Source organism: Monodon monoceros, unplaced genomic scaffold (assembly GCF_005190385.1).
Source record: "Monodon monoceros isolate NGI ecotype Baffin Bay Population unplaced genomic scaffold, NGI_Narwhal_1 Super_Scaffold_4, whole genome shotgun sequence".
Taxonomy (NCBI): Eukaryota; Metazoa; Chordata; class Mammalia; order Artiodactyla; family Monodontidae; genus Monodon; species Monodon monoceros.
This window is the reverse complement of record NW_021703781.1, coordinates 44,635,549-44,659,563: the sequence shown is the minus strand read 5'-3', so window position 1 is coordinate 44,659,563 and position 24,015 is coordinate 44,635,549. Positions and strand designations below refer to the sequence as shown.

The 24,015-nt window shown below is 36.7% G+C and overlaps 1 long non-coding RNA gene across 1 annotated transcript; it reads right to left on the bottom strand.

Annotated features, from left to right (window-relative positions):
- Positions 1 to 19,784: 19,784 nt before the first annotated feature.
- On the bottom strand, positions 19,785 to 23,856 carry LOC114908975. The gene is made up of 3 exons (XR_003797095.1): positions 23,735 to 23,856; positions 23,226 to 23,360; positions 19,785 to 19,924 (listed from the first exon to the last, which is right to left on the bottom strand). It is a non-coding gene; the product is annotated as an uncharacterized LOC114908975 (long non-coding RNA).
- Positions 23,857 to 24,015: the final 159 nt, after the last annotated feature.

Sequence of the window (24,015 nt, the reverse complement as noted above, 5' to 3'; positions counted from 1 at the left end):
ATTGAATTTGGCACATTAAGTGTTCTCAGTCTTTAAGTAGAATTAAACTGGTCCCTGACTGAGAATGGCCATTATTCTATTTTTGAAATGTACTGTCCTTTTCAACTACATCCAGAAACTTGTAAACCAGAAGAATTTTGCCCTAAGAGTAAGCTACTTTCGGTAGTATACTTACCTTGGTAGTTTACTTGGCCTGAGTTTGCTGTTGGAAGCTAGGTCAAGCGATCCCAACTTCTTGTTCTCCCAAATTGCACAGAATGTTGATAATAACCTTTTCTACTAGACATCTGTTTATTTTGCAGTTAACAGAGGGTAAAGGAGGCCTTAAAGACATTTCTGCTTCAGGGCACAGAATGCAAACCAACTATAGTGCTGTCTTTCTACCATCTTTGTTCACGTAGACTAAGGATGCCCTTTAAAGAAAGAAAATCATGGATAAAAATACTTCCAGAGGGGATCTTCCCTGGCGGTCCAGTGGTTAAGACTTCACCTTCCAACGCAGGGGGTGTGGCTTCGATCCCTGGTCAGGGAGCTAAGATCCCACATGCCTCACAGCCAAAAAACCAAAAACATAAAACAGAAGCAATGTTGTAACAAATCCAATAAAGACTTTGAAAACGGTCCACATCAAAAAAATCTTAAAAAATAAATACTTCCAGAGGTTGTCACAAGCAAATTATAGAAAGAAATTAAGTGTCTCATAGAGCCCTGGTGGGTTACTACACATTGGTCACCAGTTATTATTTTTCTTTATTTTTATTTTTTTTTCGGTACGCGGGCCTCTCACTGTTGTGGCCCCTCCCGCGGCGGAGCACAGACTCCAGACGCGCAGGCTCAGCGGCCATGGCTCACAGGCCCAGCCGCTCCGTGGCATGTGGGATCTTCCCGGACCGGGTCACGAATCCTGTCCCCTGCAGCGGCGGGCGGACTCCCAACCACTACGCCACCAGGGAAGCCCGGTCACCAGTTATTTAAATAAAGTGACCATGGGATTTCCCCCAAATTAGAATATTCCTATGACTCACATACAGGGAACTTTGGAGGGACTTCTCCCAAGTCCTTGAGAGGCATAGCAATGTCCTCAGTGATGAGGGTTCAGTGAAACAGTCATATAGCTTAGGAGACTCCAACAGTAGTAATTTCAATTCTGGGTATAATCCCCAGAGTAGTGGTCTTCAAACTAGGGAACTGAGACACTCAAGATAGTTTTAAGACGATCAGTTCCAGAACTTTAACTTCAATATATACTTCCTCCCAAATCTGATCTTCCTGAGAACCAGTGTAGTTAAGTGGCCCTTGTGGTTCCTAGCCCCACCTCCCTTTTCACACTGGCCCTTTCTCCCACTTTTTTAAAAGAGAAAGGCATACCTCTACCTAAATGCTAAAATGGTGTACTGCTCCAAAGTGTAAAAACCTGCAAGGACCTGAAGAGACATTCTGAAATAATGATATTGGTGTTGAGAGGCTAAATGATTTTACTGACTAACAAACCCTTTTGAAAGTTAGATTGTTTAACAATACATGTTTTCTAGTAAATTGAAGGAAGACCTATTTATATTGTCCACTGAAAAATTATTAAAGATCACTAAGTGATGTGTGGCATACAACTTGGAAAGCTTTCCGATAAATGTGTGACATCACTAAAACAATTCCTTCCAATCACATATCTATGTAAACAATATTCCTCATTGTTCATAATATAAAGGCAAACACTAGAAATAAACTGATGTGTGAACCTGTCTCTTTCTGGAAATAAGTAAAAATCACTTATGATATATAATTTTTTAAAGCCCTATTGATTTCTTTTTTATGTTTAATAGTTACAACATTTTAAAGCATTGATAAATTATGAACTAAAAATAATTAATGATAATTAAGAATAATTTAACACTTAGAAGTATTATGGCCAAAGGAATTTAACATAATTTAATTTAAATTTATGTATAAAATTTGTTACAGAGAATTATGATAGAGTGATCATTAAAGATATTCACACATAATGTATATTACGTTCAGATAAAAATCTGTGGCAGGAGTGGAAAGAAAATTCAAGTGCAAAGAGAAAATGAAGTGATGTAAAATTTCCCACTATAAGAGAAGCACTTGTTCACGTTGTTAATGTTTTGATGGATAATGATGAATATATCAAATCACTATGGCATTTATATTCCATTAGATACATTTAATAATTCTACTTTTAAACATTAATGTTTAAATTACAAGGAAATTATTTCCTTTGTAACTACTTAAACTCATAATGAAAAGTTTCATTCCAATTCTAAAATGTGTAAGGAAGAAAAGTTTGTCCAAATTGTTTGTGGGATAAGCTAGCAAAATAGTTTAAAAATTCCTTACTCTAGAAAAACTTTCATACGTGTGCATAAGAAAACATGTAGGGATTTTCATGGCAATATTATTTGAAATAGCAAAAAGTTAGGAAGAACCTAAATAAATATCCATCAATATGGATAAATAAAATGTGATATTTTCAGATGATAGAATTATTATACACTAGGTTAAAAGGAATAAATTACATAAATTTATCAACATGGAAATATCTCAAGATTTACCTGACCCTAGTTAAATCTGATCCTCAGAATTACGGTAGGCTCATCTTTCTCTCATTTCCTATCCTCACAACAGTGAAGCCATTCCAGGAAGCAGGAAGTCCACAGGCTATGTGGTATCACCCAAACCTTGGTCCTGAAGCAGAGAACTTTGAATGGGTGTGTAACATGATCATATCATAGTTATTATCATGAAGGCTCCACAGTTTTCTGAGGCATTTTAATGACTACCCCTTGTGGGAGTGGAGGGGAGATTAAAACGGCCAAAGAACCAATTAGAAGGAAAAGAATTTCTTCATCATCTTTTTGAAATTTCTACTTGCCTGGAAAGAGGAAGTAAGTTATTTATTTATTCATTTATTTATTTATTTAGGATGGATAGAGGGAATATTAGTGATCTAGCAAATATCCAAAGATGAGATAAGTAGAAAGCACCTCTTAGCAAGAAATTAATTCTATGGTGATAAAATCATAGTTCAGGAGTTCATTTCTGTAGGAAAGCAAAATCCATAAGGCGCAGGAATGACAATTAAGTTCCTTGTCTATATGTATAAATTTCATCCTTCTCTTTCTGTTTAGAGAAATCTACTAAAATATTTGAATATTTCAAAAATTAAATCCTATTTTCTCACTAACCCCAAGGTAAAATTAGTGATAACGTGAAATTAGGACATAATAAGAGTAATAATGATAATTACTATCAATATTTTATTATAACTAACATTTGTTGATAACATTTAGAAATGTATAGGGTCATTAAAGGGCACATGTAAAGTCTTAGGAAGCCCCCTGGCATGTTTCCATTTTCTCTCCTAGGTCTCTGCAAATATGTTTTTATAAGGACAGCCTGGGGTAAGCACTTTGATACAAATAATAATGAATATTTATTGACTACATATTACTACTAAATGGTCTACAGGCAGATCTACAGAAATACATCTCATGTTTTTCTTATAATTTGACTCTATACTGTTTCTGTATCACAAGTATTGAAATCATTCCTCTCCTGAAATAACTGAGGCTTTATTATCATTTCTGCAATTCTCCACCCCCAGGAATTTTCTCCCTAAGGTTTCCAGTATTCTGTAAGTACTATCTCAGCAGACCCATTCCATCAGCTCACCAGACATGCCTATACAGAACCAAACCTTCAGAGTGAAGCAGCCTTCATACAAGTACCTCTACCAAAGGAGAGACAAAGGGAGAAAAGAAATGTTATCAGATTGACTGTAATCATTAATCCTTATACTGTATATATGAAAGGAAGATGCAGGATTGTAGTTTTGGACATAAAATTAAACTGGATGGCTATCCACTGGTAAATATATCCAACATTTTGCTGCATTTAATACTTTCTTGTTACTCCATTCTCTCTGGAGCACAAACTGAAGCATTTCTTGAGTCAGACACCCTTGGTGTTAGTTTACAGGAAACACTTAATCTGAGTCACTTTTTGCTTCTTTATACACCATTCCCCACTGCCTTACCCTGAAAGGTGAGGTACTTTACTATGTATATGAAATCATAAATTCCTTGAGAGGCTATTTAGCATAGAGGCTAGAAGCATCATTTCTGGAGCCAGACTGTCTGCTTTCAAATATTGCTCTGCCACTTAACAGTTGTGAGACCTTTGGCGAGTTACATAATCTCTTGTATCCCTTGTCTGTAAAATGGGGATAATAATAGTACCTACCTCACAGGGTTGTTACGAGGATTGGGTGAGGATATATATATTATATTACCTAGAACAAGTCTGGCACATAGTAAACACTATATAAGTGCTCGTTGTTAGCTGGTTTTATTGAGTGCAGATACTATATCTTACTCAGTTGTATTCTCCTTATTGCCACCTCTGACACCTTGCATATTATTTGAGATATGGTAAACTTTCAGTAAATGCCGAATGAATGACTAATAGCTATCAACAAGTGCAAGATGGGAGATGATAAGAAAACAAGGATTCCCCTGGTCCTTCAAGATGTCCCCAATAAACAGTCATTTTATGTCTTTTATTGTTATAATCTTACATCATACCAATGTTTCAGTTAAGAGTTTAAATAAGCCACATTTGCCTCTGAGTCAAAGTATGGTAATGAAATAGTCCAATCACAGTGACCTGCCACATTTTTTAAGTCACATGTCCAATATTATGACATAAGCAAGAATGCATACAATCTCCTTTTCCACCCATTCAAAATTCCCTGTGAGGGCCAGGTTCAGGAGATGTCACCTCCTCCATAGACTAGATAGCTTCCTGAATAATGTCTCCTACAAACTAGAAGGATGATAGTTCCAGCTGAACTATACAAAGAGCGAACTAGCAACGGGCTTCCCAAGAACCGGCCTCATTCACAGTTGTCAGAAGGTACAGTACCTCTAGACTCTCTAGTTTTAACCCTGCCAACTCCTAACTACATCTCAGTCTTTGCTTCAGTGTAGCTAGTCCCACTTCCCATTAAGTTTCTTGGAGATTAAAAAATAATTCTTTGCACAAAGGTGTAAAGCTCTGTACTTCTCACAATGCCTAGCACAGTTTTTTTACATATCAGATAGACAGTAAGTATTTATAAACTCAATGACTAAAAGACTGCACACTGTTTCAAATATATACTTAAACATACAAATATAACTTATCAACTGAATATAACATAATCCTCAGATAATAATATCCGTATATTTTGTTACCATGTCATATTATATAAACATTTCTTTCTATACTTTGGTGTAGGATATTATCTGCAAAGACTTTAATCACTATTTCCATTTTTTGTTTCCCAGAGGGAACATCAACAAAGCAAATGTCAGACTTAGTTAATAATCTGTGCCCTGAGGGGGGAAAAAAAAGGTCTTTGAGGCCTTTTTAATCATAAAGCAAACATAGTAATGTACCTTTTCCTCAGCTGCAGCATAAATAACCAAAATTCCCGGGAATGTGGACTCCTACTTTTATGCAGGAGGCTAACTTTTCCCTTTCAAACAAGTTGATGAAATTATCATTTTCTAACATTTCTCTCTGAATGTCTCTAAGATGGAAGTGGCCAAATCACAACTGAGTTTGATTTCACAGATTATCCTTACCAACTCTGGAACAATGTAGTGCTTTATTAAAACTCCAGTGTGAGAAGGGAAAACTACAGTATTCTTATTCTAGAATAAGTAATAACCTTTTTATTTTCAAGTGACCCAAGCAGAGTTAAGCTATGTCTTCTGGCCAACAGTGGCAGAGCTAAAGCACAGCCCTGGGGAGGACAACATGGAAGGGCAGAAGAGGAATGGGAATGGAACAAGAGTACAAGGAAAAGATGGGGGGATGAAGGTGGATAATGGAAAGGTGCTCCCTTCAAGGATCAGCTTCTTCTTTAAACCCTGCTCTACTGATTAACCAAGTTCACAGATGGAAAAAAAATTGTGAAGAAAGGAAAAAGACAAGGGAACAGATAAGATGGAAAAGATCAGTGGGGGACAAAAAGAAAAGAAAGAAGTCCATCTGGTGGAGAGCAATAGAGCATAACATGAAATTGCCTTAGGTACCAAAGCTCACTGATCTATTCTAGAGTCTTCAGCCCACTTGAGACAGTAACCTAGTTCTAGCCTAGTTCCACTCCAATTATGAAGCCTTGTTCTTCTTTTATGATGGGTAAGAATTATTAGTGTTTTGTTTATTTTCTTTTATGAATTTAATTAAAACTATTATCTGCAAAAGATAAGCAAACTCCTTTACCTTCCTTCTACTCAATTACATATATTTATTCAGCACTACTCTCATTTCTCATTTTTTCCCACACTGTAAGTGAAAGAAATGAACTTTTGGCTTCTAACCATATGTCTTTGAAGTAAGCTTCTCAAAGACATAAAAATTGGCCCAAACAGGACCTAGGTCACTTAGCCTTGAGATTATTTATAGTGAAACATTAGGCAAATTTAGTCAAGGAGACCAGGGACCAAATAATCAAGCAGTATACTAATCCAAAACATAGGCATATCAAAATGATCAAAATACATATTTGAGGTGTGTTATAACTAAACAATAAAAACTTAGTTGGCTCTCTAGAGCTACTAGTCTAGTTTTGGGAGAAGCCCTCCAGTTCTGGCTTAAAGAGCAGGAAAAGCATTTCCTAATGCTCAGAAAGACTAGGAGAAATCTGCCATTTTTTGTTCTTGTCTCTGTTCTCTAGTGCCCCAGGCCCCAGGAAATCCTGCCAGCCCAGCAGTGGCAATGACTACAATGGGCACCAACATTTCTGAGAGAGGGGAACCTTCCTCTAAGGAGAAGCTGTGGTCTCAGGAGAATGGGCAGAATGCCGGTTGCTTTTTTTTTTCTGTCCATCTACTGACTGGCCCTGGACATGGCACAGTCCCAGTGAGTAGTATGCAGCAGTGCAGGATCACTGAAGCACTAGCTTTCTGGCTGTAAGGCTAAAAGAGGAAGTCTAGGAAACCAGAAAGTACCAGAGATCATGGAGACGGAGGAGCTCAGGAAAGTAACAAAGTTGATTATAAACACCTAGGCTCACCTTCAAGCTGCACAAGGGTGGATATGATCCTAAACAGCATACCAAAGACTTTGAAGGATATACCACTGCACATGTCCCAGACTGATCACTGAGCGTGCCACACATAGTAGATAGATCTGAACAGTACCGCAAATATTCTGAAAACAAAATTGACGTTGAAACTAGAACCTACAGGAGTTTGGTTGAAATTTGTGGCCTGAATACAACCAGCTCTATTGCCTGCTAAAACAAAAAATATCAATATTCTCCATAGGATTTAAACAAAAGCCAGAGTCTTATATTATTTTTTTAATAGAATTTCTAGAAGTTGAATTTTTGTTTAAAGCTCATTTGGCCAAAAAGTTTGCTTTTATGTTGCCCATATTTAATTTTATTTTTTAACATCTTTATTGGAGTATAATTGCTTTACAATGGTGTGTTAGTTTCTGCTGTATAACAAAGTGAGTCAGCTATACGTATACATATATCCCCATATCCCCTCCCTCTTGTGTCTCCCTCCCTCCCTCCCTATCCCACCCCTCTAGGTGGTCACAAAGCACAGAGCTGATCTCCCTTTGCTATGTGGCTGCTTCCCACTAGCTATCTATTTTACATTTGGTAGTGTATATATGTCAATGCTACTCTGTCACTTCGTTCCAGCTTACCCTTCCCCCTCCCTGTGTCCTCAAGTCCATTCTCTATATCTGCATCTTTATTCCTGTCCTGCCCCTAGGTTCTTCAGAACCTTCTTCATTTTTTTTAGATTCCGTACCATACATATGTGTTAGCATACGGTATTTGTTTTTCTCTTTCTGACTTACTTCACTCTGTATGACAGACTCTAGGTCCATCCGCCTCACTACAAATAACTCAATTTCATTTCTTTTTATGGCTGAGTAATATTCCATTGTATATATGTGCCACATCTTCTTTATCCATTCATCTGTCGATGTACACTTAAGTTGCTTCTATGCCCTGGCTATTGTAAATAATTCTGCAATGAACAGTGTGGCACATGCAGAGTCTTATAATATTTTAAATGTCTGGGATATAATTAAAAATTATTCAGCATACAAAATAACAAGGAAAATCTAAACTCACATGGGATAAGACAATTCAGGGGCCAACACTGAGATGACATAGATGCTGAAATTAGCTAACAAAAGCTTTAAAGCAGTTATTATAAAAGCATACCAGGAAGCAAGAGAAAGGAATGCAAAGAAATAGAAGATATGAAGAACTAAACTGAAATTGTAGGACTGAAAAATACAATAACTAAAATAAAGAACTTATTGGATAGACTCAATCATAGAATGGAGATGACAGGGGAAACAGTCAGTGAATTTGAAGATAACTCAACAGAAATTATTCAATCTGAACAATGAGAAAAAAATAGGGGGTGGGAAAAAAATGAACAGCACCTCACAGACTAGTGGGATGAAACCAAAAGATCTAATATTTGTCATTGGAGGTCCAGAAGAAGAGGAGAAAAAATACAATGCAGTAAAAAATATTTGAAAAAAATGACTGAAAAGTTCCCAAATTTGGTGAAAAACATAAATTTACCGGTTCAAGAAAGCTCAGTGAACCCTAGACAGGATAAACCCAAAGAAATCCATGCCCAAGTACATCAAAATCAAACTGCTGAAAATTGAAGGCCAAAAAAAAAATCTTTAAAGTAGCTACAAAAAAATGACGAATTACTTACAGGGGAACAACAATTCAAATGATTGCAAATTTCTTATCAGAAATCATGGAGGGTAGAATTAAGTGGAACAACTTGAGGTGCTAGGGGAATAAAAACAACAACCTCCTCAACCCAGAATTCTAAATCCAGCAAAAATTCCTTCATGAATGAAGTTCAAATAAACACATTCTCAGAGAAGGAAAACAAAGAGAATTCATTGCCAGCAGACCTGCTCTAAAGAATTACTAAAGGAATATCTTTAGACAGAAGGGAAAGTATAGCAGAAGGAAACTTGGAACATCAGGAATAGAAATGGTAGATCTCTAGGTAAATATAATAGACTATTCTTGATTTCCAGTGTATATTTTCAACGTTTGCAAATGCAATACACAACTACAACATAAAGAAGAGAGTGTAAAGGGATATAAACGATTCAAAGATTTCTACATCCACTTGAAGTGGTAAAATATATTGATTCTAAGCAAACTGTGGATAATTAAATATTTATATTTTAATCCCAAGAACAATCATTAACATTTCTTTTACAAAGACATATAGTCGGGCGTCCCTGATGGCACAGTGGTTGAGAGTCCGCCTGCTGATGCAGGGGACGCGGGTTCGTGCCCCGGTCCAGGAGGATCCCGCATGCCGCGGAGCGGCTGGGCCCGTGAGCCGTGGCCACTGAGCCTGCGCGTCCAGAGCCTGTGCTCCGCAACGGGAGAGGCCATAGCAGTGAGAGGCCCGCGTACAGAAAAAAAAAAAAAAAAAGACATATAGTCAAAAACACAATAGATAAAATTGAATACAGTTGACCCTTGAACAACAGGAGTTTGAACTGCATGGGTTCACTTATACACAGATTTTTTACAATAGTGAATACTATAATATTACATAATCTGCAGATGCGGAACTGCAGATATGGAGGAACTGTGTGTACAGAGGGTCGGCTATAAGTTACATGAAGATTTTCAACTGCATGTAGGGGCAGCACCCCTAACCTTCACGTTGTTTAAGGGTCAACTGTACTAAAAAATGTTCAACTACCTTAAAATAAGGCTGGAAAGGGAAAACAGAGAAATGAAAGAAAAAAAAGGAAAACAAATAAAATGGCTGATCTATATCCAAATATATCAATAATTACATTAAATGGAAATGGTCTAAATATACCAGTTAAACATACAGATTGGTAGAATGGATACAAAGAACATGACCCAGCTATGTATTGTCTACAAAAAAATTAAAATATATTGATATAGGTATGTTAAAAATAAAGGGGTGAAAGAATATATGACATGTGAACACTAATCAAAACCAAGTGGGAGAAGCTATATTAATATCAGACAAAGTAGATTTCAGAGCAGAGAAAATTACCAGAGCTTAATAAGGACATCACAAAATGCATGAATTATATAGCACAGGGAACTCTATTCAATACTCTGTAATGGCCTATATGGGAAAAGAATCTAAAAATAGAGTGGATATATGTATATGTATAACAGATTCACTACGCTGTACAGCAGAAGCTAACACAACATTGTAAATCAACTATACTCCAAGAAAAAATATTTAAAAAAAAAACACATGAATTAAAAACTGATAGAACTGAAAGGAGAAACAGACAAATCCACAATTGTATTTGGAAACTTCAACACTCCTCTCTCAGCAATGGACAGAACTTGTAAACAGAAAATCAGCAAGGATATAGAAGAAATGAAAAATACCACCAACCCAAGTAAGCCCAACAGATATTTATTGATTAGTCCACTCAACACTAGGCAAAATACATATTATTTTAAATGAACATGGAACATTCACCAAGACAGACAATATCTGGATCATAATACCAGCCTAAAAAAATGTGAAAGATTTATAATCATACACAGTATGCTCTCTAATCATAATAGGGTTATATTAGATTTCAGTAATGGAAAATAAAGAAAATCTCCAAACATTTGTAAACAACACACTTCTAAATAATCTGTGGGTCAAAGAGGAAGTCAAAAGGGAAATGTAAAAATATTTTTAATTAAATAGAAATGAAAGTACAACATAGCAAAAATTGTGGGAGTCAGCTAAACCAGAGGGAAATTTACAGCATTAATTGCTTATATAAAAAAAGAAAAAAGGTCTCAAATCACTGATCTTTTTTAAAAAAGCAAATAAAGCAGAAGGAAGGAAATAAAGCTAAGAGCAGAAATGAATGAAATTGAAAACAAAATAGAGAAAAATCCATAAAATAAAAAACTGATCCTTTGAGATCAATGAAATCCATAAAACTCAATGAAATTCATAAACAAAAGACAAACTATCAATATCAGGAATGAAAAAGGATATCACCACAGACCCTATAGACATTACAAGGATAAGAGAATACATGCATAAATATGACAACCAAGGTGAAATAGACTAATTCCTTGACAACAAACTACGAAAACTCATCAAAGAGAAAATAGATAACCTGAAGAATCATGTAACTACAGAGAAATTGAATTCATAGTTAAAAGGCTTTCAAAAAAATTTTCCTGGCCTAAAGGTAGAATTCTATTAAACATTTAAAGATGAAATGATACTACACAAACTCTTCCAGAAAATAGAAAAGGAGGAAACACTTCCCAACTCATTTTTATAAAACCAGCATTACTCTGATACGAAATACTGTACAAAAGACAGTACAGGGGAAAAAACTATAGATTAATATCTCTCATAAGCATTGATATGAAAGTCAAACACACTGAGCACACTGAGTCCAGAAGTATTTTTTTTAATTATATACTACAAACAAGTAGCACTTATCCTGAAAAGGCAAGGCTGCTTCAATATTTGAAAACTCAGTCAGTGTAATCCACTATATTAGTAGACTAAAGAAGAAAAACTATGTACATAATCATATCAACTGATACAGAAATAGCATTGGAAAAAATTCAACATCCATTCAAGATTTTTAAAATTCTCAGCTTACTGAGATAGAAGGGAACTTCTTCACCTTATGTACAAAAAGCCAACATCTAATGTCACACTTAGTGGTAAAATACTGAATGCTTTCCCGCTAAGATAAGGAACAAGGCAAGGATGTCCTCTCTCACTGTTGTTATTTGACGTTATACTAGAATTCTTAACCAGTATAATAAGGCAAGAATAAGAGATAAAGGCATACAAATTGAAAAGGAAGAAATTAAAATGTTCTTATTTGCAGATGACATGATTGAAACCAAAAGAAGTGACCAAAAAACAACAAAACCCAAAAAACTCCTAGAACTGAGTTAAGTACAGTCACAGGATATAAGTTAAAAACACAATAATAATTATATACCTGTATACCAGCAGTGAACAATTGAAACTGATATTTTAAAAACAATACCATTTACAATAGCTCCAAAAATACTGAAATACCTAGGAATAAATTTAACAAAACACTGACAGAACAGTATCTATATGCTGAAAACTAGAAAACATAAATGAAAGAAATCAAAGACCTAAATAAATGGAATGACATAGCATGTTTAGGGACAGGAAGACTCAACTCCCCAATTTGATGTACAGATTTAACTCAGTTTCATGAACTATCCCAGCAGAATTTTTCGAGATATAGGCAAGCTGATTCTAAAATTCAAATAGAAATTCAAAGGCACTAGAAAAACCAAAATGTTTGAAGAAAAAGAATAAAGTTGGAGAAATCATATTACCAGATTTTTAAGTTGTACTATAAAGCTAGATTAACTAAGACAGTGTGGTACTGGTGAAGGGACAGTCACTTAGATCAGTGGAATAGACAGCCCAGAAACAGATCCATGCTCATATCCATGCAGATATAGCCAACTGATTTTTGACAAAGGCCCAAAAGATTGTCTTTTCAATAACTGATATTGGACCAATTGGACATTCATATACTTAAAACTGAACCTCAACCTTAATCTCACATTTTGTACAAAAATTAACTCAAAATGTATCATAGATCTAAATGTAAAATATAAAACTTTTAGAAGAAACCTTTAGAGAAAATCTTCATAACCTGGGGTTAAGCGAAGAGTTCTTACACATGATACCAAAAACATGATCCATAAAAGAAAAAATGATAAGCTGGACTTAACATTTAAAACTTTATAAAAGACACTGTAAAAGAATAAAAAGATAAGTTACACACCAGAAGAAAATATTTGCAAATCACATACTGACAAAGGCCTTATATCTAGAATATATATTTTCTAGATATATATATATTTGAAGAGCCTGTGTTGATACTCATGCCCTGTTCCCAAATTTGTTAAAATTTAGAAAAATTGTTACATGGATTGTTAGGGCTCCTTAAAAGCAAGAAAAACATGACAAATTAACACTGCTGGATTTACAACCTACTTTATAAAAGCATTATTAGAGAATATCTTTTGAGTGCTATGGATCTTTTGAGGCTCTCGAACTTCAAATATATATTTGAAGAATTCTCAAAACTCAACAGTAAGAAAACAAACAACCCAATTTAAAAATGAGCAAAAGACTCGAACAGACATTTCACTGAAGTGGATAAATAGATGGCAAATAAGCTGTTAAAAAAGATATTAATATTGTCGATCATCAGGGAAATGTCAATTAAAACAATAATGAGATACCTATTACAATACCTAAAATAAAAAATACTGATAATAACAAGTTCTGGTGAGGATACAAAACAAATCGAATGCTCATACATTCTCATGGAAATGCAAAATGGTATAGCCATTGGGGAAAACCGTTTGGCAGTCTCTCAAAAAGTTAAAAATACTCCTATCATATGACCTAGCAAACCTACTCCTAGGTATTTACTTTAAGGAAATGAAAACTTCTGTTCACACAAAAACCTACACACAAATGTTTATAGCAGCTCTATTCACAATTACCAAAAACTGGAAACAACTGAAACGTCCTTCAACAAATGAATGGACAAACTGTGGTACATCTCTACAATGGAATACTACTCAGCAATGAAAATGAATGAACTACTGATATATGCAAATCTCAGATGAATCTCAAAGGCATGTTAAGTAAGAGAAGCCAGTCTCAGAAAGTTATATACTGTAGGATTTAATTTATATATGACATTCTCATAAAGATAAAACTACAGTGATGGAGATTAGATCCATGGTTGCCAAGGGTTGAGGAGGTAAGTACAAAGGGGTAATACAAGGGAGTTTCTTAGGATAATGGAACTGTTATATATCTTGACTGTGGTTATATGAATCTATCGTATTAAATTCATAGAACTGTACACACATGCAGGTACGCACACACAATCAACTTTACTGTATGTTAATTTAAAAATAAAACTGTAATATGATGTACTGCTGTCTTAACATTTGAAAACAATTTTTATCAGAAAAAGTACATATGAGAAGAAAAAAATTCAGAGGCATTCATCAATTCCTTCTCAATTATATAGTTGAAATATAAAATGAACCATCAGAAGCCTAGTCCTGCTTAGAATGGAGCTAGATATTGCTTCTAGTCAACATTTTACATTCTCATAAATCAAATCCATAGCACTCAAAAGATATTCTCTAATAATGCTTTTATAAAGTAGGTTGTAAATCCAGCAGTGTTAATTTGTCATGTTTTTCTTGCTTTTAAGGAGCCCTAACAATCCGTGTAACAATTTTTCTAAATTTTAACAAATTTGGGAACAGGGCATGAGTATGAACACAGGCTCTCGAACTAAACATGCTGGTTCAAATTCTAACTCTGCTACTTACTAGCTATTTGCCCTGGATAAATTACTTAATCTCTCTGTGCCTCAGTTTCCTTATCTGAAGATAATAATACTAACCACATAGGGTTATTATGACTGAGAATTAAATGAGTTAATATATGAAAAGCACTTAGAACAGTGCTTGGCACATATTAAATACCGTATTGGTGTTTGTTAAATAAAGTGCACTACGTTCTTATCCATTTATAACTATATGACCTTACAGGTATGCCACATTATATATGATTTAATACTCAAATTATATTTGTATGACTCAAATGGAATTTTACCAGTTTATTAATTAATATGATAAAGATTTAATTGTAAGGTTCTGCACTTAATTCTCTCCCTCAAAACTGTGACAGGTACAGTATGCAGGACTCAAGCTTTGACTACATCTCTAGTACAAAAGACAAACAGGCTTTAATTAATAGCAAATTCAATAGGTATTAAAAGGGTGGGTTTCAGGAAAAGGAAGCTAGTTTGATCCTAAACTGTGTTGATAAATCTCTAGTATCCACACTGGTCACACCACTCTTAAAGCATATATACCGTTCTAGATTACATGCCTAATTGATTTACACACTTAATCTGTGCAGCCCCAACGGCAAGAATCAGAACCATAGAAAAAGTTCTAGGGGAAAAGATTTAGGCTCAGTAAAAGGAAGAACTAACACTGAGGAGTTCTCCAAACATGAGATGGGCTACCTGAACAGTTGGGGAATTCCATGTCACTGGGAATGTTCAAATAAGCTTAATGACCAGTTGGTGGGACACTGATGATCACAACAGCCACAATCATTTACTAAATGCTTATTATGTCTGTCCCAGGTCCTTTACATACATTATCTTCAATTCTTTCACCAACTCCATAATGTAGTCACTATCCCCATTTTATAGGTGAGAAAACCAAGGCTCAGCCAGGTTAAATAAATTACCCCAAACACACAGCTACTAAGTTGCAAAGCTGTGATTTGATCCAGGTCCTCTAATTCCATAGCACACATTCTACAGTTCCACACTGCCTTTGGTTGAACATTCACTGACTTTAATATTCCTTTCAATCCTGAGAGAGCATGATTCCTTGAAATTATATCTTTCTAGATATATATATCTAGACCTTCCCTATTTCTATAACACTGGAGCAGGTGTCTTTATCAAGGTAGAAGATGCATCTTACCTGTGTTAATGTTGGTTTGTTACTTCTATGAGAGAGATGTGTTCCAAATTAACATGCCTCCCAGTATGTCAAAAGACAATGAAATTAACAATCAATTGGACTATGCAAAACAGGTGTAGAGCGTCTTACTCCTGAATTTACTTCCTAGAGGATGAGATTTTATTTAAAAAAGAGGAAAATGTTTTTTCTCTTAATAAAAGTACAAATGAACACACAAGCAGAGATAAATCTATGTCCTTACCTCTCCACCCTTCTTCTTTGGCTAGCTCTCAATTAAAACATGATTCATGAGAATCTATGTGAGTGTTTTCACTATTTGTTATAGTAATCTCTCACTAACTGGGGGTAGTGATGGTTACATCCCAGAAAAGTGCCATGTTAGATAAAACCCTCATTGGCAAGTTCGATAGGGAATTCTCAAGAGAATAAAACAATAAAGTTAGTTATAAAGCAGAAAAGAATCTTTTCCCTAGGTTGTTCACGAGTTCATATTCTGAAAGTCATGCTCTTCTGTGGAAGATAATTTATATTAACCACACTTCTTTTTTTAAAGTTCTTGGTATAGCCCTTACTGATATTTAATGCTTTGGTTTCAAGGAACTAAACTCAACCATACATACATACATAGAGATCACAGATTGTAAAATTTAAGCATACAAATACAAAACCACATTGTGACAAAACCACATTGTGACAAAACTATGACAGGCAAAATGGTAGCTGACAAGGTAGTATAGTACACAAGTCTTGTTAGAAATTGTTATAATTTATTAATATGTTAAAGTATACTCTGAAACCTAGAGTTCAAATTTAGCATTCATTTGTTGGATTCTAAAGGGGAGAAAAAATAAACAAAAGTTCTCCCACATACAGGTCAGAATGAACAAATCACAGAATCACAGAATTATGAAGTTGGTAGAACTATTTCAATTTCAGAGGCAGAAACCCAGAAAGGCTACCTAACATGAGACAGGTCACAGAGCTGTCATTGAGGACTGTCATAACTTAGCATTTTTCAAGTACTGTACTCAATAATCTACATCTTGCACGCTTCAAACTATTTTTGACAGAGGCTGTTTGTTTGTTGTTCACCTGTCTGACACTCTGTACTTGGAAATGCTTTACTGTGTTGGGCACAGAAACGGAAATTGGGGATGATCATTAAAATGGAGTGTCATAGATCCCCACCTTCCTATGGAATGAGGAGGAAATGCTGTCCCTCTGCAGAGATTTTTTAGTTGTCTTCTGTTTGGGGGCTGTGAATGTGTATTCATGTGCTAGAAATCCTTATGATTCTCTCAACTGAAGACATATAATTATTTACTCTCCCCCCCCCAAAAAAAACAATCACTGTATTTCATGGGTTTTTTTTTTTATTTTTTGAGGTATGCGGGCCTCTCACTGCTGTGGCCTTTCCCGTTGCGGAGCACAGGCTCCGGACGCGCAGGCTCAGCGGCCATGGCTCACAGGCCCAGCCACACTGCGGCATGTGGGATCTTCCCGGACCGGGGCATGAACCCGTGTCCTCTGCATCGGCAGGCAGACTCTCAACCACTGCGCCACCAGGGAAGCCCTACATGGGTTTTTACCATTCATTTAAACTGTTTCTCTGTTTACTTCCAAGAGTCCCAAGAAAGTGGTCAGGGGAGGCTCCTTGAATACTAGTCTGTGAGGACAACATGATAATAAACTATGGCAAGCCAGTTTATCTAGCATAAGTAGTATTGAATGATGGATGGACTGGAGTGTGGAAGGTGGAACACTGCCCAGCCAGAGGTTCAAGAATATCTAGACAGAATTCTAACGCTGCTTTCAGTTGGTTAAAGAATCATTATAGCATCTCTTCAGCTTTTTGCAAAACACCAAAGGGGAAGAAAACACTGTTGGGGAGTTTACCTCTTTGTCTCCTTTCCTTTACTGTCCCTTTTTCTGATCTCTCGTTTACCTGGGAATTCAGAAAATATAAAGAAATGGGTGTGGGGCATGTCTCTGGCTCTAGGCCTCATATGGGCATTCAGAGCTCTCAGAATGGTTCTGGCATTTAAACTTAATAAGCAGCAGGCTAGAAAGGAGAAAGGTTTGTGGAACTCTACCAGGTATACTATTCTGAAGTTGAATGGGACTTTAAGCACTGCTAACTTAGTATACTTGATTTGTTTCCTGCACTTTTCTAACTCAAGTTACATGCAGACTTTGCTTTTTTTTTTCCTTACCCCTTTGTTTTGTTTTTCTGTTTCCAGAAATACTGGCAATAAACAGGTGGGGAGGGCAAATTTAACAGTAGCTTGCTAGTACGCTACTGTTGGGTCTCTCTAAGAAGAAACAAGGTCTAGTAGACATTTCATCCCTAAACATCTAACATTAGCAAGTTCTGCCCTTGCCTTTGCCTTTGGAAGCCATGCACTCAGTCTCTATACAGGATATTCCATTTCTTTTGCTCAGTAGAACTCCCTCAATTTTAGGAGCATTTCCACGAGTTGCACATAGTAAATATTTTTTTAAAAACATGTTATGTTCAAAGGAATTAAATATTGTATGAAGAATAGCAGCTCTGATGTTAAGATAGTCCTCAAGGGTTACAAAAAGGTTGTAGTTTGCAAAGAAATTATAAGACATGCAAAGGATTGACCTCTAAAATCTCAAATCTGGTTTAGCATCTCACTTTCATCCGTTGAACTAATTACTTTCATCCGTTGAACTAATTTCTTTCTTCTGTGCAAAAGTCACTCGGCAATCTAAGTAAGGAAGTTTTCCCAAAACAAATAATGAATGGAGATGAAAGGTAGGTTAAACCTCTACCTTAAAAAAAACAATAGTTCTATGAAGACTTGCATTTTCACAAGACATTTGAGTCTTCAGAACTCCATGAGAGCAAGAACTGTAAGCTCAATAAATGGCTGTTATTAGACAGAATGGGAACAACAGCCAATATTAATGATGGTCTTCAGTGAACTGAGAAATATTCAGATAGTCGTTTTCATGGATTGACCAATATTTTAAACTTATTTGTCTGGGGGGGGTCACAAGGATGGAATCTTACAGGTTTTATATAACTATCACTAATGGTTTATAGAATACTAATCAGTAAGACTCACTCAGAGGAGTGTATTAAAACTGAGAATGAGAGAACTAAGAGTTCAAAGAGACAGAGGCATAGCCTCTTCACAAGTAAGAGAAGATAAACATTCCCAGACAAGATGCCACAGTTGACAACTTGAGAGGTGAAGTCCTCATGCAAACACTAAGGAGATATGAAGGAATCTTTGTCCATACAGGGCTTCTGGAAATGACAGAATATCACTTCATAGTATAATGAAAATAACATCTGAGGTATTACAATGGCATGTTTATTGAGCACTTGCTAAGTGCCAGGCATAGAGCTCAGCACTTGCCATGTACTGTCTCATTTAATTCTCAGTGCAACTCCATGGTGTGAGTACCGCTTTTGTCCCTGCATTAAAGGTGAGGAACTTGAGGTTTACAGAGCTTAATAACTTGCCCAAAGTCACAGAGCTAGTAAATAACAGATCTTACATCTAAAGCCAAGTCTGTTGGGTTGCAATGTCCATGGTCTTAAACCTTATGGATACCTAATGGGACTGGTCTCTGGTGGACACATCAGGAACAGACCTGTCATGACAGGACAATAATATAATTATGGTCAGTAAAATGGTTTGATTGCACATGTCCTTATCTTTGGACCATTTGCCTTTCTTTCCTCTTTTTCCCTCCCTGGTCACCGTAAATCTATTAGAATGGTGCCTGAAAAGCTTCATTCAATATGTCAGATTGGTGGGGGGAATCAGTTAATTAAAACATTTGTTAAGCCCCTCCTATGTCCTAGGCATCCTCTTTTTTCAAGAACTGCACATCTGATAGGAGAATACAGAAACTTAAATCCCAATTATAATTCTGTGAGATGAGTACTATGCCAGTGCTATGGACACAAATTTTAGTTCTTAGAAAATAAAACATCTTGAATTCTTCTTGTCCATTTTAGTTTCACTTATGCTACAAGGTTACAAGTTATTCTGTCTAATAGAGAAAAGGGGGTGGGGGAAGTTTCTTGCAATCTTAACTTTTAAAATGTTAAGCACAAGCTTAACAAAAAGTATTATTTTCCAAATACTTTCAAGGGCATTTTCCTAGAATCAGGTAAATGAGAGCAAGCAAATGACCTACTTACGGCAAAAAATGCTCCAGGTAATAAAGGATGGGAAGCCAAGTGCATCCTGGAAACCACAGCATCTGGTCTTGTTTTATGCTTCATCTATCAATCTGCTGTTACAGGAATTGAGAATTAATGTTTCAACTACTGTTTCTTCAATTTTGACTGATGAATTCATATCTTTGTTATTCTTACCCAATCTCTCCCAACTCCTCTCCCATTAAAAAAAAAAAATCATATGGAAGGGCATTTAGGAAGGGCCCAAACAAATCCTAGGGAGCTTACTCTTTCACTTATGCCTTAAAGCTCTTGCTAATGTAAGGTTACAGTAAGGTTAGACATCTTCCCAAGCAATTGCCTGGTTTGATCCATCCTGACTTTCCACAGATAGTATCACCTGAACAGTCTATGTTCAGTACTGTATTAAAGCTAAACAACAAAATATTGCAGATGTAAAAGAAATATCTAAGTTCTAGAAAATGTTTCTTGGTAGCATAAACTGTAAAAAATGTACAACTGGCAGTAGTGCTTGAGAAAAAGGATTATGAAGCAATGTAAGACTGTTTGCGGATTAGTGCTACCCTGATAATACGAGAAAATTACATATACACTAATTTCTATATATACTCATTTTAAATTATGTACAAAGTTTAAAAACATAAAAGCATGAAAAGTAGATTTACAACAATATGTTCTTTGAACTTTTCTGTTGAGTCTTTTTAGCTTTTGTGCTTCTTATAGAATAAAGCTATCAATTCATCTTTCCACTCCTTCCAATCTGTTGAAATTTTAATTTTCCATTATTTTTGCCTTGATTCCATCTTACTCTTTCTGCTGGAGCTTCAAGCACCTAATCTTAGCCTTTCTCAGTGCTTTCATGGCTTTAGATACAGCTTCATATTCTTGCTTTTCTTTCCCCACCCATTCTATTATTTAACTTATCAAAATAATACGATTATTTTTTTCCAATGAAATATTTTTAAAAGAACTTACCAAGTGACTCTTATACTGGCGAAATTACTGCTATATAATTTTATCTATTTGTTGAAGTTCTGCTCTTTCTAAATCACTGTCAAGTGAATCATTTCTCATGCGCAATGAAAAGGGTCAGGTTTACCATGTTTATTTATCCAAAGATTTCAGATTTGTTTTCCCTTCCAAAGACATTTTATTCTGAATCTTGTCATGAGGCTTCCTTGCCCTGATTTCTTGATGTATCCCAGCTGGCTTAATGGTTCAGGCTAACCAGATAGGCTTTGGGGGCTGGGGCAGAAGAGATTTTTGCAAAAATACATCTAAAATTATCACTGACTAGGGCAGAGTTTGTCAAAGTGTGGTCCCAAACTACCTATATCCAAATCATCTCAGATGCTTATTCAAAATGCAAATACCTGGGCCAAAACCTAGAGCAGTTAAATGGGAGCCGTTAATGCTGGGACCTGGGAACCTGCATTTTGCCAAGTTGTCCAAGTGAATAAACTCACAGTGAAATTCTACAGCTCCTAATCTAAGGCATCCTTTCCCCTTCAAGGGTCCAGTGCAATAATTGACCTTGGCGACAGAGCAAACTTATCACACCTCCACCCAACTAACAAAAACAAAGGAAAATTCACTTTGCTGAGGAGAGAACTGCCATTAACTGCCTTAAGAGGCATTAGTTTAAAAACAAACAAAAACTTTCTACGGTAAATATAACTATTTTTAATATCTCGATTCTGACATCACGGAGGGAAGGCTCAGAAGGTCTACCAAAAATCTGTTGTAATAATTTCCTGATTAATATTACACATAATGAATTATTTATTGAGCTCCTACTGTGGGCCAAATATGGTGTTTTGTGCTGCCAGGGATTATATAAAGCTATCCTGGGATGAAAAGCATATGTTCACTCAGCTCTATTCTGGAAGAATCTAGCTGATTTAGTGATTGCTGGAAATGAATGTGCATGGTATATGGGAAGGCAGTCATTTGATGTCTTAGGGCCCAGACATAGGAGGCTTCCTAAGGATTTGCTAAATGAAAATTAGGTCCAAAAAGTATGGATGTAGGTACTCAGTTTATAGCCAAACCACTGGAAAAGGAATGAGCAGCAATATTTATTTGGGAGCATGTAGACTCTTTATGGTCAGTCTTGATTACTTTATCCACAATTTCCTTTCCTGTGCAATCATACCGCAGATATTAAGCAGATGAATTGAGTCTAGATGCAACCATACTGAGAGCTCCACCTGATTCTAGAGTTCATTTAGGATGTCCCTAGTAGGGTGACCAACTACTCATGGCTTGCCTGAGACATTCCCTGTATTAGCATTTGAAGTCCTATGTCCTAGAAATCCCCTTAATGTCAGACAAACTGGGTAGGTTGGTTATCCTGGCCCTTAAAGAAAAGCAGGTGAGGCTCTTAGTTGACCCAGTTTCACTCAGTGGATGATGGAAATCCATTACCATCTTGAGTTTCTCAGCTCATTTTCCTTACCAGGGTATGATTATCCTCACGAGCAACAAAACCTAAAGTTCTTTCCTTCAATAACCTCTACCTTTTAGCTCTGTCAAGGCATAGTCCCACGAGCATCCCAAGCAATGAATCAAGATTGAGGATAATCACTGGGACCCAGTGGAGAGTCTCTTCTAAGACTGCTGAACACATGGCTTGTGTTTACTTGTAAATATTATCCTGGTCTCATAATCATTCTGAGATGAAAAATCAGACTAGCACTCCCAAACCTAGCTTCATATCAGTTTTTTTAGAATTTATGTTATGGTTGTAGACACACAAAAATAGACAAAAAGGCATGGATGCAAAACAAGAACCACTTACTGTATTAGATTCCATTCTGATTCTTGTCAATAAACCCAATCACAGTTTTTAAACATTTGTGCATTCCTGTCATCCCATCCTTATCCTTTAAAGCCTTAAGATTTTGTCATTTCATGGTCTTACCTCTTTCACCTAGATTTTAAAATTTAACTGCTATCAATTTACTATTTCAAAGAGAGAATGTAAAGTGTAGGATTTGAATCAGATCTAGGTCCCAATGAAATGTTGCCACTTCTTAGGTGCATGAACTTAAAAAAGTTTATCGCTCTAAGCTTTAAAATTTGCTCATCTATAAGTAATAAATAAAGAGAAAATAATGGCTATTTTAGAGGATTGGGTTTTTTGAGGAATTCAGGTTATGGATGTGACGCCCAAAGAAGCATATTGCCTGACACCAAGTAGACATTCAGTAAACTGTAGCTATTATCATCACTACAGTTATCACAAGCTTGTAACAAGGGTAGCATTCACTACATTCAACAATCAGGCTGCAGAATTTTAGCCATAAAGGATGATGCCTAAAGCGGAGAGGCACAAACTGCCTTCCCGAGGAGCGTAGTAAGAGGAACTGTCCCATTACTTCATAGTCTCACCACCTCTGTTTGAAGGAAGTGATGCTTCTTATATCTGGGGGCAATGTCTAATGTCGTCTCGCCCCTGGCAGCCTGTGCTCAGGAGGCGCTGGCTTTCAGATTTGCGCCCTGGGGACCTCTGGTGCCTCATCTCTCATTCTGCAAAGGGAAAGAAAGGGGTAAAAGAAAAAGGGAAGTCACCGAAGTGCAAAACCTGTTACCAGATGCCCTCTTTTGTCCCTACTACCAAGCCTGCCCGGGTAGGCTGCAGAATCGTTCCGCAGAAAGATTTTCAGGCGCCACCCCCAGGTGTTCGTCGGAGCAGACAAGGGAGAGGAGGGTGAGCTCACCCTAAAAACTGAAAGACAGATGGTGAGGGGTGGGGGGTTGGCCATGCGCGTCAGAGATTTGGCTAAACGACAGAACAGCAGCGTGCGGGTTTGCAGCCGGGGCTGGAGGGGCGGGCGAAGGGCGTAGGTAAGGATCAAGCAGAAGGGAAGGAAGAACTTCTTTGCGGGGAACACAAAACACACTTTGCATTCTCACGAAGGCTCCCGGGTTTGTCAGTGTTGCGACAGGAGCCCGCGAGCAGGGCACGGACTTTATGTGACAAGCGCCTGCCCCATTTCCATCTCCGAGGCTCAGCTAAACTCAGAGGCTCCGCCCAGCAGATAGCAGGTTAGGAATCTGGAGCGTGACCTCGCTCCCGCCGAGTACCCCGCACCACTTCCAAAACCCGGAAACGCGCCCCTCCAGGCCTTCGGCCGCGGTGGCGCATGCTCCTTGCGAGGGGGCGGGCCGCGACTCCCCCCGG